The 12217-nt window shown below is 45.9% G+C and overlaps 1 protein-coding gene and 1 long non-coding RNA gene across 2 annotated transcripts in view; one reads left to right on the top strand and one right to left on the bottom strand.

The window, feature by feature from the left end:
- The window catches only part of LOC117282542, an 85760-nt gene extending 78785 nt beyond the window's left edge, over positions 1 to 6975 (top strand). Inside the window, exon 3 of the long non-coding RNA XR_004513309.1 lies at positions 6908 to 6975. This is a non-coding gene — a long non-coding RNA (uncharacterized LOC117282542). The remainder of the gene's footprint in view (positions 1 to 6907) is intronic.
- LOC111867196 overlaps positions 1 to 12217 on the bottom strand; it is a 98846-nt gene that overhangs the window by 75901 nt on the left and 10728 nt on the right. The window lies entirely within an intron of this gene.

The following is a 12217-nucleotide window of genomic DNA, read 5'->3' as shown; positions in this document are numbered from 1 at the left end:
GATGGGTCGCAGTTGCCGCGTCGTATATAGGAAGAATTCGAATATGGCGTTGACGTTTGCAGATTAAATAATAATAAATAATATTGAATACTTCCAGATACATGCTTCCAGTTTCCATGCTGTTTTCTAGTCTANGGAGGCCCGTTGAGGGTCCCACATTATCTAGACAATCGGCTCACAGATGGCAGTAAGGTTGTCGGTCTTACGCGCCGGCCGCCTTTATACACAAGAATATTCCTGGTACTCATTTCTGTTACAGGCTGAGTCGACCCAGGGCCATAGTGCGGCTGGTAAGATTAGGTCAATTGAAAAAAAAAATCCACCTCATCGGTACTAGAACCCGCGACCTTCCGGCTTGTAGCATAATGCCTCAACCAACTACGCTGCCGCGTGCCCCCACAATCTATAGTACACTTCATACACTTCTAGGCAAAGCCTCTCGGACGTGACTACAAGCTCAAAACCTAAAAACCGACAGCACTCACTTTCTCCACTGTTGGTGCTAGAGGGAAATAGAGTCTTCTTATCTTTCTACGTTTATCTAATTTTATTATGGAGTGTTTTATCGTTTGTGATTTTGTACAACAAGACAGAACGGGATATATAGTTACCACAGACTCATTAGGATAACTGTATTCTATAGAGGCATATATGCATCGTAGTATACAGCCATACAGCCGTTTCTTGCCGTTCCTGTATCCCACCTGCCATAACCTTACTTTCATGTGTTCACCACCTGATATTAAGATAATAATTATAATCAGGGCCCGGATTTTGATGGCCTGAAAATATTTTAAAAATTACCTATAAAATGACCTAAAATATGACCGAAAAATGTAATATGCAGGGCCCGGATTTTGATGACCTGAAAATATTTAAAAAATGACGGAAAAATCCAGAAAATGACCTAAAGGAGAAAAGAAAGAACACTTCGCTTCCGTGTTATTCACATTTCAGAAAACATATGAAGAAAAATTCCCTAAAACGGTCAAAAATGACAAGAAATACCCTTAAAAGTCCAAGAATTTACCAAAAATTACCCCAAAAATGAAAAAATGACCTTAAACCTAAAAATGTCAAAAATTGACAAAGAATTACCTATAAAATTTACATTTCTGTAACCAGCAGCTCATATCCGAGATTTATATATTTAAGAGCATCGCATAGGATACAAGGAAAAAAAAGATGACATGTCGTCAAAATCCGGGCCCTGGTTATAATAATTCAATTCAATTCTTTATTATTTATGTGCCGAGTCAACAGTCGCAAGGCCAATTACAGACAGAGCACAGGGTAGATACAAGTAATTACATTGTGGACAAACACAACGTAAAGTCAAAGACAAATTACAAGCAAGTACTGAAGGAAAACACATTAATGCAGACAAGCAAACAAACAATAATAATAATAATTTAATTAACATAAATCAGTAATTCAGACAAGTAAACAATAATAATATGTAATATAAATTCTTCACATGTGATTTAGATTGTATGTATATATATACCTGATGTACACATACTGTAAAATACTTATTTTTTGTGTGATAGTAAGAAACCTATGTCAAATGAAAGCTGTCAGAAACGGAAAAAATTCAAGTCCATTTTTTAATTTCGCTATAAGCAGGTTTTATCTTATTTTATTTTCAAATTTTTCCACATAGGCTTTCGTATCTCCCCGAACGTTCAGAATTGGCTCATGTCTGCTTCTTGTTGGCCCGACACCAGTGTTCCCTTGCATAAGAAGAAATCGGTTCAACTCATTACCGATCAGTGTACAGAAGGTCAGTAACACAGACTTTCACCCTTGAACCATTCGTGAATATATTATCGCACCTGACTGTTGGGATTCCCAGCGGATTGCTTCAGTACAAATTTAGCTCCTCGGCCGGCGAGTGTGCCAAGTTAAGGCGCTACACCCTGCATATGGATCATTAGAGAAGAGATCGATTTCTGCTCTTTCCTGATGTGCTGTGAGCTGTGTGTGAGAATTAACAAAGCAGACCTTTGCTACCTCGTGCTGTACATAGACTACAGGCCTTGCAAACAAGGAGTGTAGACCACAGGCCTCGGAAGAAAGAAGAGTAGAGCACAGGCCTGGCAAACAAGGAGTGTAGACCACAGGCCTCGGAAGCAAGAAGTGTAGACCGCAGACCTCGGAAGCAAGGAGTGTAGAGCACAGGCCTCGGAAGCAAGGAGCATACACCACAGGCCTCGGAAGCAAGGAGTGTAGACCACAGGCCTCGGAAGCAAGAAGTGTAGACCGCAGACCTCGGAAGCAAGGAGTGTAGAGCACAGGCCTCGGAAGCAAGGAGCATAAACCACAGGCCTCGGAAGCAAGGAGTGTAGAGCACAGACCTCGGAAGCAAGGAGTGTAGACCACAGGCCTCGGAAGCAAGGAGTGTAGAGCACAGGCCTCGGAAGCAAGGAGTGTAGAGCACAGGTCTCGGAAGCAAGGAATGTAGACCACAGACCTGGCAAACAAGGAGTGTAGACCACAGGCCTCGGAAGCAAGGAGTGTAGAGCACAGGCCTCGGAAGCAAGGAGTGTAGAGCACAGGTCTCGGAAGCAAGGAATGTAGACCACAGACCTGGCAAACAAGGAGTGTAGACCACAGGCCTCGGAAGCAAGGAGTGTAGAGCACAGGCCTCGGAAGCAAGGAGTGTAGAGCACAGGTCTCGGAAGCAAGGAATGTAGACCACAGACCTGGCAAACAAGGAGTGTAGACCACAGGCCTCGGAAGCAAGGAGTGTAGAGCACAGGCCTCGGAAGCAAGGAGTGTAGAGCACAGGTCTCGGAAGCAAGGAATGTAGACCACAGACCTGGCAAACAAGGAGTGTAGACCACAGGCCTCGGAAGCAAGGAGTGTAGAGCACAGGCCTCGGAAGCAAGGAGTGTAGAGCACAGGTCTCGGAAGCAAGGAATGTAGACCACAGACCTGGCAAACAAGGAGTGTAGACCACAGGCCTCGGAAGCAAGGAGTGTAGAGCACAGGCCTCGGAAGCAAGGAGTGTAGAGCACAGGTCTCGGAAGCAAGGAATGTAGACCACAGACCTGGCAAACAAGGAGTGTAGACCACAGGCCTCGGAAGCAAGGAGTGTAGAGCACAGGCCTCGGAAGCAAGGAGTGTAGAGCACAGGTCTCGGAAGCAAGGAATGTAGACCACAGACCTGGCAAACAAGGAGTGTAGACCACAGGCCTCGGAAGCAAGGAGTGTAGAGCACAGGCCTCGGAAGCAAGGAGTGTAGAGCACAGGTCTCGGAAGCAAGGAATGTAGACCACAGACCTGGCAAACAAGGAGTGTAGACCACAGGCCTCGGAAGCAAGGAGTGTAGACTGTAGAGCATAGGTCTCCCAAACAAGGAGGTGGTGTTTTCTCTCTTCTTTTTACGATATCCAGTAATACGCTGCGTTAGAATGCGATGTTTCTAGCTCTGAATAACCTTTCTTCTTCAATCTTTAAATTATTTGTTGTATGGGGGGATTAGTTGCCCCTGTGCTTAATTAATTAAGCACCACTCCATGATGACGTAGGGGGGAGAGCGCAAGCATAGTTCTAGCATTCTTGATCTCGTCACTAGATGAAGGGAAGTGATTAGCTTCACGCCCTGGCCGCGTTACCTTCAGAGATAAAGCTCCCGTTACCCTTTGAATAGGAGGCTGGGGGGTCCCCGAACAGCTCTGGAGGCAGTGGAACTGATAAGGGATTCGAACACGGGCCGTCCAGTAGCCCATCGCTATACCGACCTAGGTAGGATATTTTATTTTCTTAAATATAAGGGTATGTTTTCCAGTTTTGAAAGTTCGAAGTAGAACTGTGGCCTCAAGAAATGTTTCCCGAAAACCCGTTTAGTTTTCTATATTGTGTTCATGTTGGAGTTGACCCTATCCACGAGACAAGGCCCCTCGCATCCCCTTGTGTGGCTCGTGTGAGAGGCACCAGCCTCCACCCTTGCCTCACCAGCCACAGTTTCCGGTTCTTCATTTCTGCTCTTCTCACATTCCAGTTCGATTCCAGTCTTCCGACGGGCACAATTCCTTTACCATTTTTGGCAGTCTGTAGCCCTTCACTGGGACACTGTGCTACTAGCCGTAGGATCACGAATTCTATTCCCTATGAGGGCACTGGAATTTGTAACTCATGTAATTCTTCCAGGCGACCGCCTCTGTGGTCTAGTGGTCAGAATTCCTGGCTACATACCCAGATGTCTCGGGTTCGATTTCCGGCGCTAACAAATTTTCTGAGAAGTAGTGGTTCTGTAACGGGGTCCACTCAACCTCGTGAGGATAATTGAGGAAATTTCAAGGAAATAGCGGCTCCGGTATAGAAAACCGAGATTAACGGCCGTGGGGATCCGTTGCGCTGACCACGCGACATCCTCTATCCGCTAAAGTTGGTACTAACTTCGCCGACAAGCGGCTGTCGCTCGGTCGGTATAGTTCGCTTGCGGACTACAGGCAACTAATTCTTCCAGCCGCACTATGGTCCTGGGGTCGACTCAGCCTGTATTAACTGCCGCTAGTACCTCAAAAATTTGTATACATCCGCCATGTTGTTATTACCAGTAGAAGAAAAGTGACAGTCTTCAAAATTGATGGCTGCATACCGTTCATATCAGACTTCGTGAAAATCATTCATCAAAGTGTTGCGGGGGTGCAATGACAAACAGCGACAGTAAGGTGATCTCATAAGCTTATTTTCTTTCCTGAAGAAATGAAAGTAGACTAAAGTGGTCATCGTCCACTTGACATTTGAAGTTATTACGGTACCTGGAGGTCAAGCGATTCGTTATGTGCTCTCTGGGTCTGCTCGCTGTCAGCAGAAGCCGTCAGACACCCGGCCTTGTGCGCGAGATAATGACACGGCTCAGCCGCTCACGCTGCGTCCACTGTTAAATTTACCCCATGTTCTAATTCCCTACTTTGCCTGTTCCCACTTCCCATATTTCAGAAACAGTCTTAAACTTGGCCGTGCTTGTGCCTGACCCCCTCTACCTTTTGGACCACTTGAGGTCAACCCCACAGTCTGAACTTTAGCCTGTATGGGGTCATCTTGTGCCTGCCTTCCTCCCACAGTAACCTGTGTACAAATTGACGGTTTCTTATGAAACTTGGTAAGAACGTCATGTTACTGGGGTTCATTTCTAGAGTTAAAAAAGTAAGTAAAGTAAAGGTATCCCTGTAACAGGCCGTGGAGGCCCGTAGGGTTGTGAGACGTTGAGGTTCCCACATTTTTTAGACAATCGGCTCATAGATGGTGGTGAGGTCGTCAGCCCTACGCGCCGACCGCCCCTTACCCCCAAGAATATTCCTGGTACTCATTTCTGTTAGAGGCTGGGTCGACCCCAGGGCCATAATGCGGCTGGAAAGTTTAGGTCAATTGAAAAAAAAATCCCATGACCTCATCGAGACTTGAACCTACTACCTTCCGGCTTGTAGTGCCTCAACCAACTACGCTACCGCGTGTCCCTTATTTCTAGCGTTACAATTCTTAATTCCCTCCAATCATAACTACGAACATGGTGGTCCCGCGAATCTATAAGCTGGAACGGGCACAATTAGTTATCAATAAACGGATCAGAAATTTTGTGCCTTAATAAATTTCTGAAAAATATACCATTTCTTTGATGGGGTAATATTTTCGTATAGTGCGCTACAACGGTAACTGATCTAATTTTCCTTTCTATGATCATTATTAACTTTTCATTGCAGCCACGCACGTGAAATGTTGTAGAAATTGTTCCCAACAAATCATCAACTGATCGATTTTGAGATATTTTTCTGCAACAATGAACCGAAATGTAAATTATATTTAGGCGCCCTTCACATTTTCAGATGCAAAAATTGTAATATTATTTCTTCGGACGCAAAAAAAAAAACTCGCAAAGTATCTTTTGTGTTTTAACCTCCAGTTCTCAGGGAAACAGACAAGACGTGAACATTCTTAACCTAATAATAATAATAATAATAATAGCAAAATGTCTCCGTATAGGCTACACGTGTGATGTACACACTTGCACAATAAAATCATGCGCTTAACGGTTTTCCTGGTGTGTGGCTGTCATGAAGGTGGCAAGAAAGGATTTTCAATCGAGAATCTGTTGAACAGTGGACATCTGAGGAGTTTGAATAATATCATTAGAATGGTTTCTAGAGAGACACGCGGTTGAGGCACTATGCTACAAGCCGGAAGGTCGCGGGTTCGATTCCCAATAACGTCATTGGATTTTTTAACGGATCTTACTTTTCCAGCCGAACTATGGAGCCTCTAACAGAAATGAGTACCAGGAATCTTCCTGGGGGGTACAGCACGTAAGGCTAACAACTTCACCGCCATCTGTGAGCCGATTGTATGATTGCGGAAGACGCGACGTCTCACAAACCTAGGGTCTTCAACGGCCTGTTACAGGGTTAGCTTTTCTTTTTATGGTTTAAGGAACGAGGTTCTGCTGATGGAAGATCCATAGAACTGGCTCAAAATGCGGCCAACAAAGGACTTTATTGTTAGCGTCGAAACTCCTGCTTCCGTTACCATTTAGTTAGTTAGTTAGTTAGTTAGTTAGTTAGTTATGTACAGCCGGCCGCGCCATAGCTCAGGCGGTTAGTCGCTGGCTTCCCACCGCAGCGGCCCAGGTTCGAGCCCGGGTCTTGTCTAGTGGGATTTGTGGTGGACAAAGTGGCGCTGGGGCAGGTTTTCTCCGAGTACTTCAGTTTCCCCTGCCAATCTTCATTCCACCAATTGCTCCACAATCACCCTCACCTGTCATCTGGGGCTGGTACAATAGGCCAGAAGTGGCCGCAGTACAAGGGGCTTAGTCCCCCCCCCCACTAGCAATACGTATGTACATAGCTATATTCACTTTCCGTGTGTACGTCACGCGTATTTTAATTTTGTTTTCCCCCCTCAGGCGTTTGAACTTCTGTACAGATGACGTCAGCATCACGCAATATCGTGAGGTGTACATTCGGTAGGTAAGTCAAATATGTCTTTATGATTTTCGAAGTTTAGTTTATTGAGCTCTGTAGTGAGGTAGATGGCAGACCACTCTCTATACGAGATATATTGTTATTCTTCTTCGCAAATTCTACTTAGGTTTATACACACAGAACTGTCTTATGTTTGCTATCATAACGCCGTTGACTTTGACGTATCTTCATCTCAGTCGTAAGGCAAAATGATTAGCCAATAATGAAGTTGAAACCGTCTGGAAGGACGAAATCGTGACCTGACCGAGGTATTGTCCCGAAATTTTCTTGGAAGGACAGAGGAAATCCACGAAAATCGTCAACCAATTTTTTCCCTCTCCCTGCCAAGATTCTAACAAAGCGCCCTCCCCCGCAAATACAAGTCTAAACGGTTACCAATATTGCATGCAGCTCGGTGCAAAGCCGTTGAAATTGTGACAGATAATTGTTTCGGACATCAAAGTAATTAATTGTTTGTCACGTGATGGAATGACTACAGACGGGGTTTGAATTGAACACTTACAGATCGTGACTACAAGTGACTACAGCGCTGTCACTGGTTCGCACAATGTGCAGTTCAGTCTGCACATAAGTAGGGACTTAGACGCTCATAGCGGTGGTTATGAACAGTATAACGCAGTGTAGTCTGTTGAAAATCACCCAACGTTTCGGAGGAATATATCGCTTCCATTTTCAGGGTGGAATAAGCGGAGCGGGAAACAAGTGACCAGCAGAGCCACTGGGTTCTTGCCCGGATTATTCTTCGGCCCTGACCTAACGCGCGATAGAATTGTTTAAGCCGGATGAATATGGCGCTGTAATATTCATATAAGTTGCTTTGGACTGCTTCTGAAATGAATATAATGAAATTGTAGTTGATAAAAATGAGATATGTCTCGATTAGGTAAACATAATCTGATGAAGGAATGGCCTCTACCACGTAATCCGTTACGGACCACGCGGTAGCGTAGTTGGTTGAAGCACTATGCTACAAGCCGGAAGGTCGCGGGTTTGATTCCCGACGAGGTCGTTGGAGGTCTTTTTTTTCAACTGACCTAATCCTTCCAGCCGCACTATGCCCCTGGGGTCGACTCAGCCTCTATCATAAACGAATATCAGGGATCTTCCTGGGGTTAAGGGCGGCCGGCGAGTAAGGCTGACAAACTTACTGCCATCTGTTAGTTGACTATCTGGAAGATGTGGGATCCTCGACGTCTCACAAACTTATAGGCCTCCACGCCCTGTTACATAGATAGCTTTTTCTTTTTTTTCCTTCGCACTACAGCCCCAGTGGGCCTAGGCCTACCTCCATGAACTTCTCCGTTCACTTCGGTTTTTCTAGATCTTACTCATTCGGTAGGACTCCTTGGGCGGGTGATCAGCTCGTCGCAAGGCCTCTACCTGTACACAAACACAGAAAAACGCACACACAGAAACTAAACATCCATGCCCTGAATGGGATTCGAACCCACGATCCCGGTTTCCGAGCAAGCGAAGACAGTACATGCCTTAGACCGCTCAGCTACCGTGACCGGCAGTGTATAAGAATAATATATAAGAATTCAGTTCGTACCTCACAGGAAACAGATCCGAACCCACAATCCCGGTTTCCAAGCGAGCGAAGACAGTACGTGCCTTAGACCGCTCGGCTACCGTGACCGGCAGTGTATAAGAATAATATATAACAATTCAGTTCGTACCTCACAGGAAACAGATCCGAACCCACAATCCCGGTTTCCAAGCGAGCGAAGACAGTACATGCCTTAGACCGCTCGGCTACCGTGACCGGCAGTGTATAAGAATAATATATAACAATTCAGTTCGTACCTCACAGGAAACAGATCCGAACCCACGATCCCGGCTTCCAAGCGAGCGAAGACAGTACATGCCTCAGTCCGCTCGGCTACTGTGACTGGCACATAGATAGCTTTACCCTTCCTTTTTTTACGTAATTAGCTGGATATAGGTTATTTCTTCCGAAATTCATGGACACGAGAATGAACACATGTTGCCATAAATCAGGGCAGAATATGTTTCGCGGTTATGAACTGGAATAAGATTGTTCTGAACAGGGTCCAATGAAATTGTGGAGCCCGTAATACCCAGGAATATCTCTGCGAGATATCGTCTGCATACTGCACCATGTAGTTAGGACCTTGAAGGTAAGAAGCATAAGTGTGTTTTCTCTGGTCACTGGCTTTCACGGTGTTCGACCTCTGCCTAAGGAACGCAGGCAAGCAGGCAGTTGTTAATTATAGCAACCAACGCGAACTCACATCTGGGCAATTTGCACGCAAGACTGAGACCTCAAGATGGAGTACAAGGATACTCCAAATCGCGGAGCGCCAAGAAAAAGAGAGAACAAGGTGATGGCCCTGGCATGAAGCACCGGCTGCGCTGCCCCTAGGGTCTCGTTAATGAGCTGAAGTGATGACAAGGATATACCTGTGGACGCGCTTCGCGATTCTCACATTACTCATGACGGCCCCTAGTGAGGAGTGCTAGGCCCACAGCGGTCTGCCCTTTCTCAACTTCATGCACCCGAGTTACGTCACGGCCGTAGGAAATGGTTCAGCTCAATTCCAGAAAACCGGGTTATGACGGGGTAGGAAATATAACGCTACTAATACTGGACCCACAGTTTAATTATCCATGGACCCGCCTGCTTGTGACGTAATTCAGCCCCAACTCTAGTGGAAAATTTTAGCGCTGTCGTCACGTTTTCTTTTCAACCATAAGCATAGAGGCCGGGCCATAGCTCAAGGGGTTAATCACTGGCTTCCAACCGCAGCGGCCCGGTTTCGATCCTGGGTCTGGTCAAATGGGATTTGTGGTGGACAAAGTGGCGCTGGGGCAGGATTTCTCCGAGTACTTCGGTTTCCCCTGCCAATCTTCATTCCACCAATTGCTCCACAATCACACTCACCTATCATCTGGGGCTGGTACAATAGGCCAGAAGTGGCCGCAGTACAAGGGACTTAGTCCCACCCCACTAACAATAAAAAAACATAAGCATTGAAGAGCGCAGTCGCAAAATTGCAGTGTTCATAATACACCTGTATATCAGTATGCCTAGCGGGACTGCATTCGCACAGAAATACGTACACAAGAGGTGAAGCTCCTCTCAAACATGTGACTGGCAGTCAATAACCGTATCAAGGCGAAAATCGCGATATCAGCCAATACTGTTTCAAGGCGGACACAGCTGAACATTGATGGGGAGGGTGACATAATCGCAGATGGACTGTAATTCCGGAAGACAGTGTCTTTGTAGTATAATAAAAGATGTAAAGCGAATGCCTCTACTTTTTTTTATTGCTAGTGGGGTGGGACTAAGCCCCTTGTACTGCGCCCACTTCTGGCCCATTGTACCAGCCCCAGATGATAGGTAAAGGTGATTGTGGAGCAATTGGTGGAATGAAGATTGGGAAGGGAAACCGAAGTACTCGGAGAGAACCTGCCCCAGCGTCACTTTTTCCACCACAAATCCCACTTGACCAGAACCGGGATCGAACCCGGGCCGCCGCGGTGGGAAGCCAGCGACTAACCGCTTGAGATATGGCGCGCCCATGCCTCTACCTTATTCCAAAAGATTGACTCGTGGTGGTACTACATTCCAAAGTCCGGATCATGTTAATGTAGCCATAAGGAGCACATGTGGCGCGGAGGAAGTGTAGTTAATTACAGAAAACGGGGTCACGGCTGTATAACCACTTCACCAGGTGAGGAACAGGTGCCAGAGATTCTCGTTCTGAACAGGATTGTCTCTCACGGCGTGTCTGTAAAGCGCGCAACACGACACAGACAAGGCAATGAAATGTTGGACGGGGCAAAGGGCTCCAGGTAAAACGGAGACATGTTTGAGCATGAACCTCACGGAAAGGGGTCAGTAGCAACAAGCATACCTAGAGATCAGGTGGCACTGCTTATAAAAGAGGCTGATTTACTTCTCTTCCGCAAACATAACCTCAACATTAGCGCCATGATTCTCTGTCACTTCGACTCTTATTCATCTGGTCACTACATTCCCTAGTGTTGAAGTTCTTGAGCGTGTTCACAAAAGCGTGATATTGCACGCTATTCTGGGACAACAGATTTCAATCAACACTCTCTCAAATCCATTTTAATATTACCTTCCGCAGTACCAGAAATTAATTAAAATAATATTCCTGGGGAGTAAAGCGCGGCCGGCGCGTAAGGCTGACAACCTTACCGCTATCTATGAGCCGATTGTCTAGATAGTGAGGGAGCCTCAACGTCTCACAACCCTATGGGCCTTCACGGCCTGGTACAGGGATAGCTTTACTTTACTTTACTTAACTTACTGTTTCATAACATCCCATACGGTATCTACACACTCGAGAATTCACCAAGGAAATGTTGAAGCATTTTTCATAGCCAACATTCATGCTACATGTTCTGACCATCGTATCATTCTAGATTTATACAGACCACTTAGGCAAAAAACCACAATTTACGGAGATTTGCACCATCCTGATGCATGTATGAGGAGTAGGCCTCCTCGGCCCTTGCACCGCGACCTGCAGTGGTCTATTGTGCTTTGCTGATACAGTAATTCATCTGTTTTAAGTCCAGTAAGTTTTCTGATATGTTCATAGCTTCGAGCCTTAAGGCTGTAAGTTATCAAATGTATGAGGGACTGTGGACGGGTTTTGGATCGGTAATTGGATTTATTGAACCCTTACAAAAAGCAACTACAAGTAACTAACCAGCCACTTGCTCACACGGGTTCTTCACTTGAGGATTTTTATACCCTGAAGATGGAGGCGATACATTCCTCCGAAACGTCAGTTTACACAATATCTACACGGCACCACATCCAAGAAGACGGCATTCTTAAATCCAAATCCATTTTTTTTTCTGTGGCGCTACAGCCCCAATTTGGGCCTGGGCCTACCTCCATGAAACTCTCCGTTTCACTTCGGTTTACTAGATCTTACACATTCGGTGGGACTCCTTGGGCGAGTGGTCAGCTCGTCTCAAGGCCTATACCTGTAGACAAACACAGAAAAACGCACACAAACATCCATGCCCTGAGTGGGATTCGAACCCACGATCCCGGCTTCCGAGCGAGCGAAGACAGTGCATGCCTTAGACCGCTCGGCTACCGTGACCGGCCCAAATCCAATTTACCGATCTATTTAAATACTGAGGATGAGACATACGTGCATTAGTATGGATACTGAGAGATAAAAATAGTGTGACTTGGTCCGCTCTTGCCCGTCTGTGCT

The sequence above is a fragment of the Cryptotermes secundus genome, unplaced genomic scaffold (assembly GCF_002891405.2).
Source record: "Cryptotermes secundus unplaced genomic scaffold, Csec_1.0 scaffold565, whole genome shotgun sequence".
NCBI lineage: Eukaryota > Metazoa > Arthropoda > Insecta > Blattodea > Kalotermitidae > Cryptotermes > Cryptotermes secundus.
The sequence above is the reverse complement of the archived record's forward strand: the minus strand, read 5'-3'. Positions and strand labels throughout refer to the sequence as shown.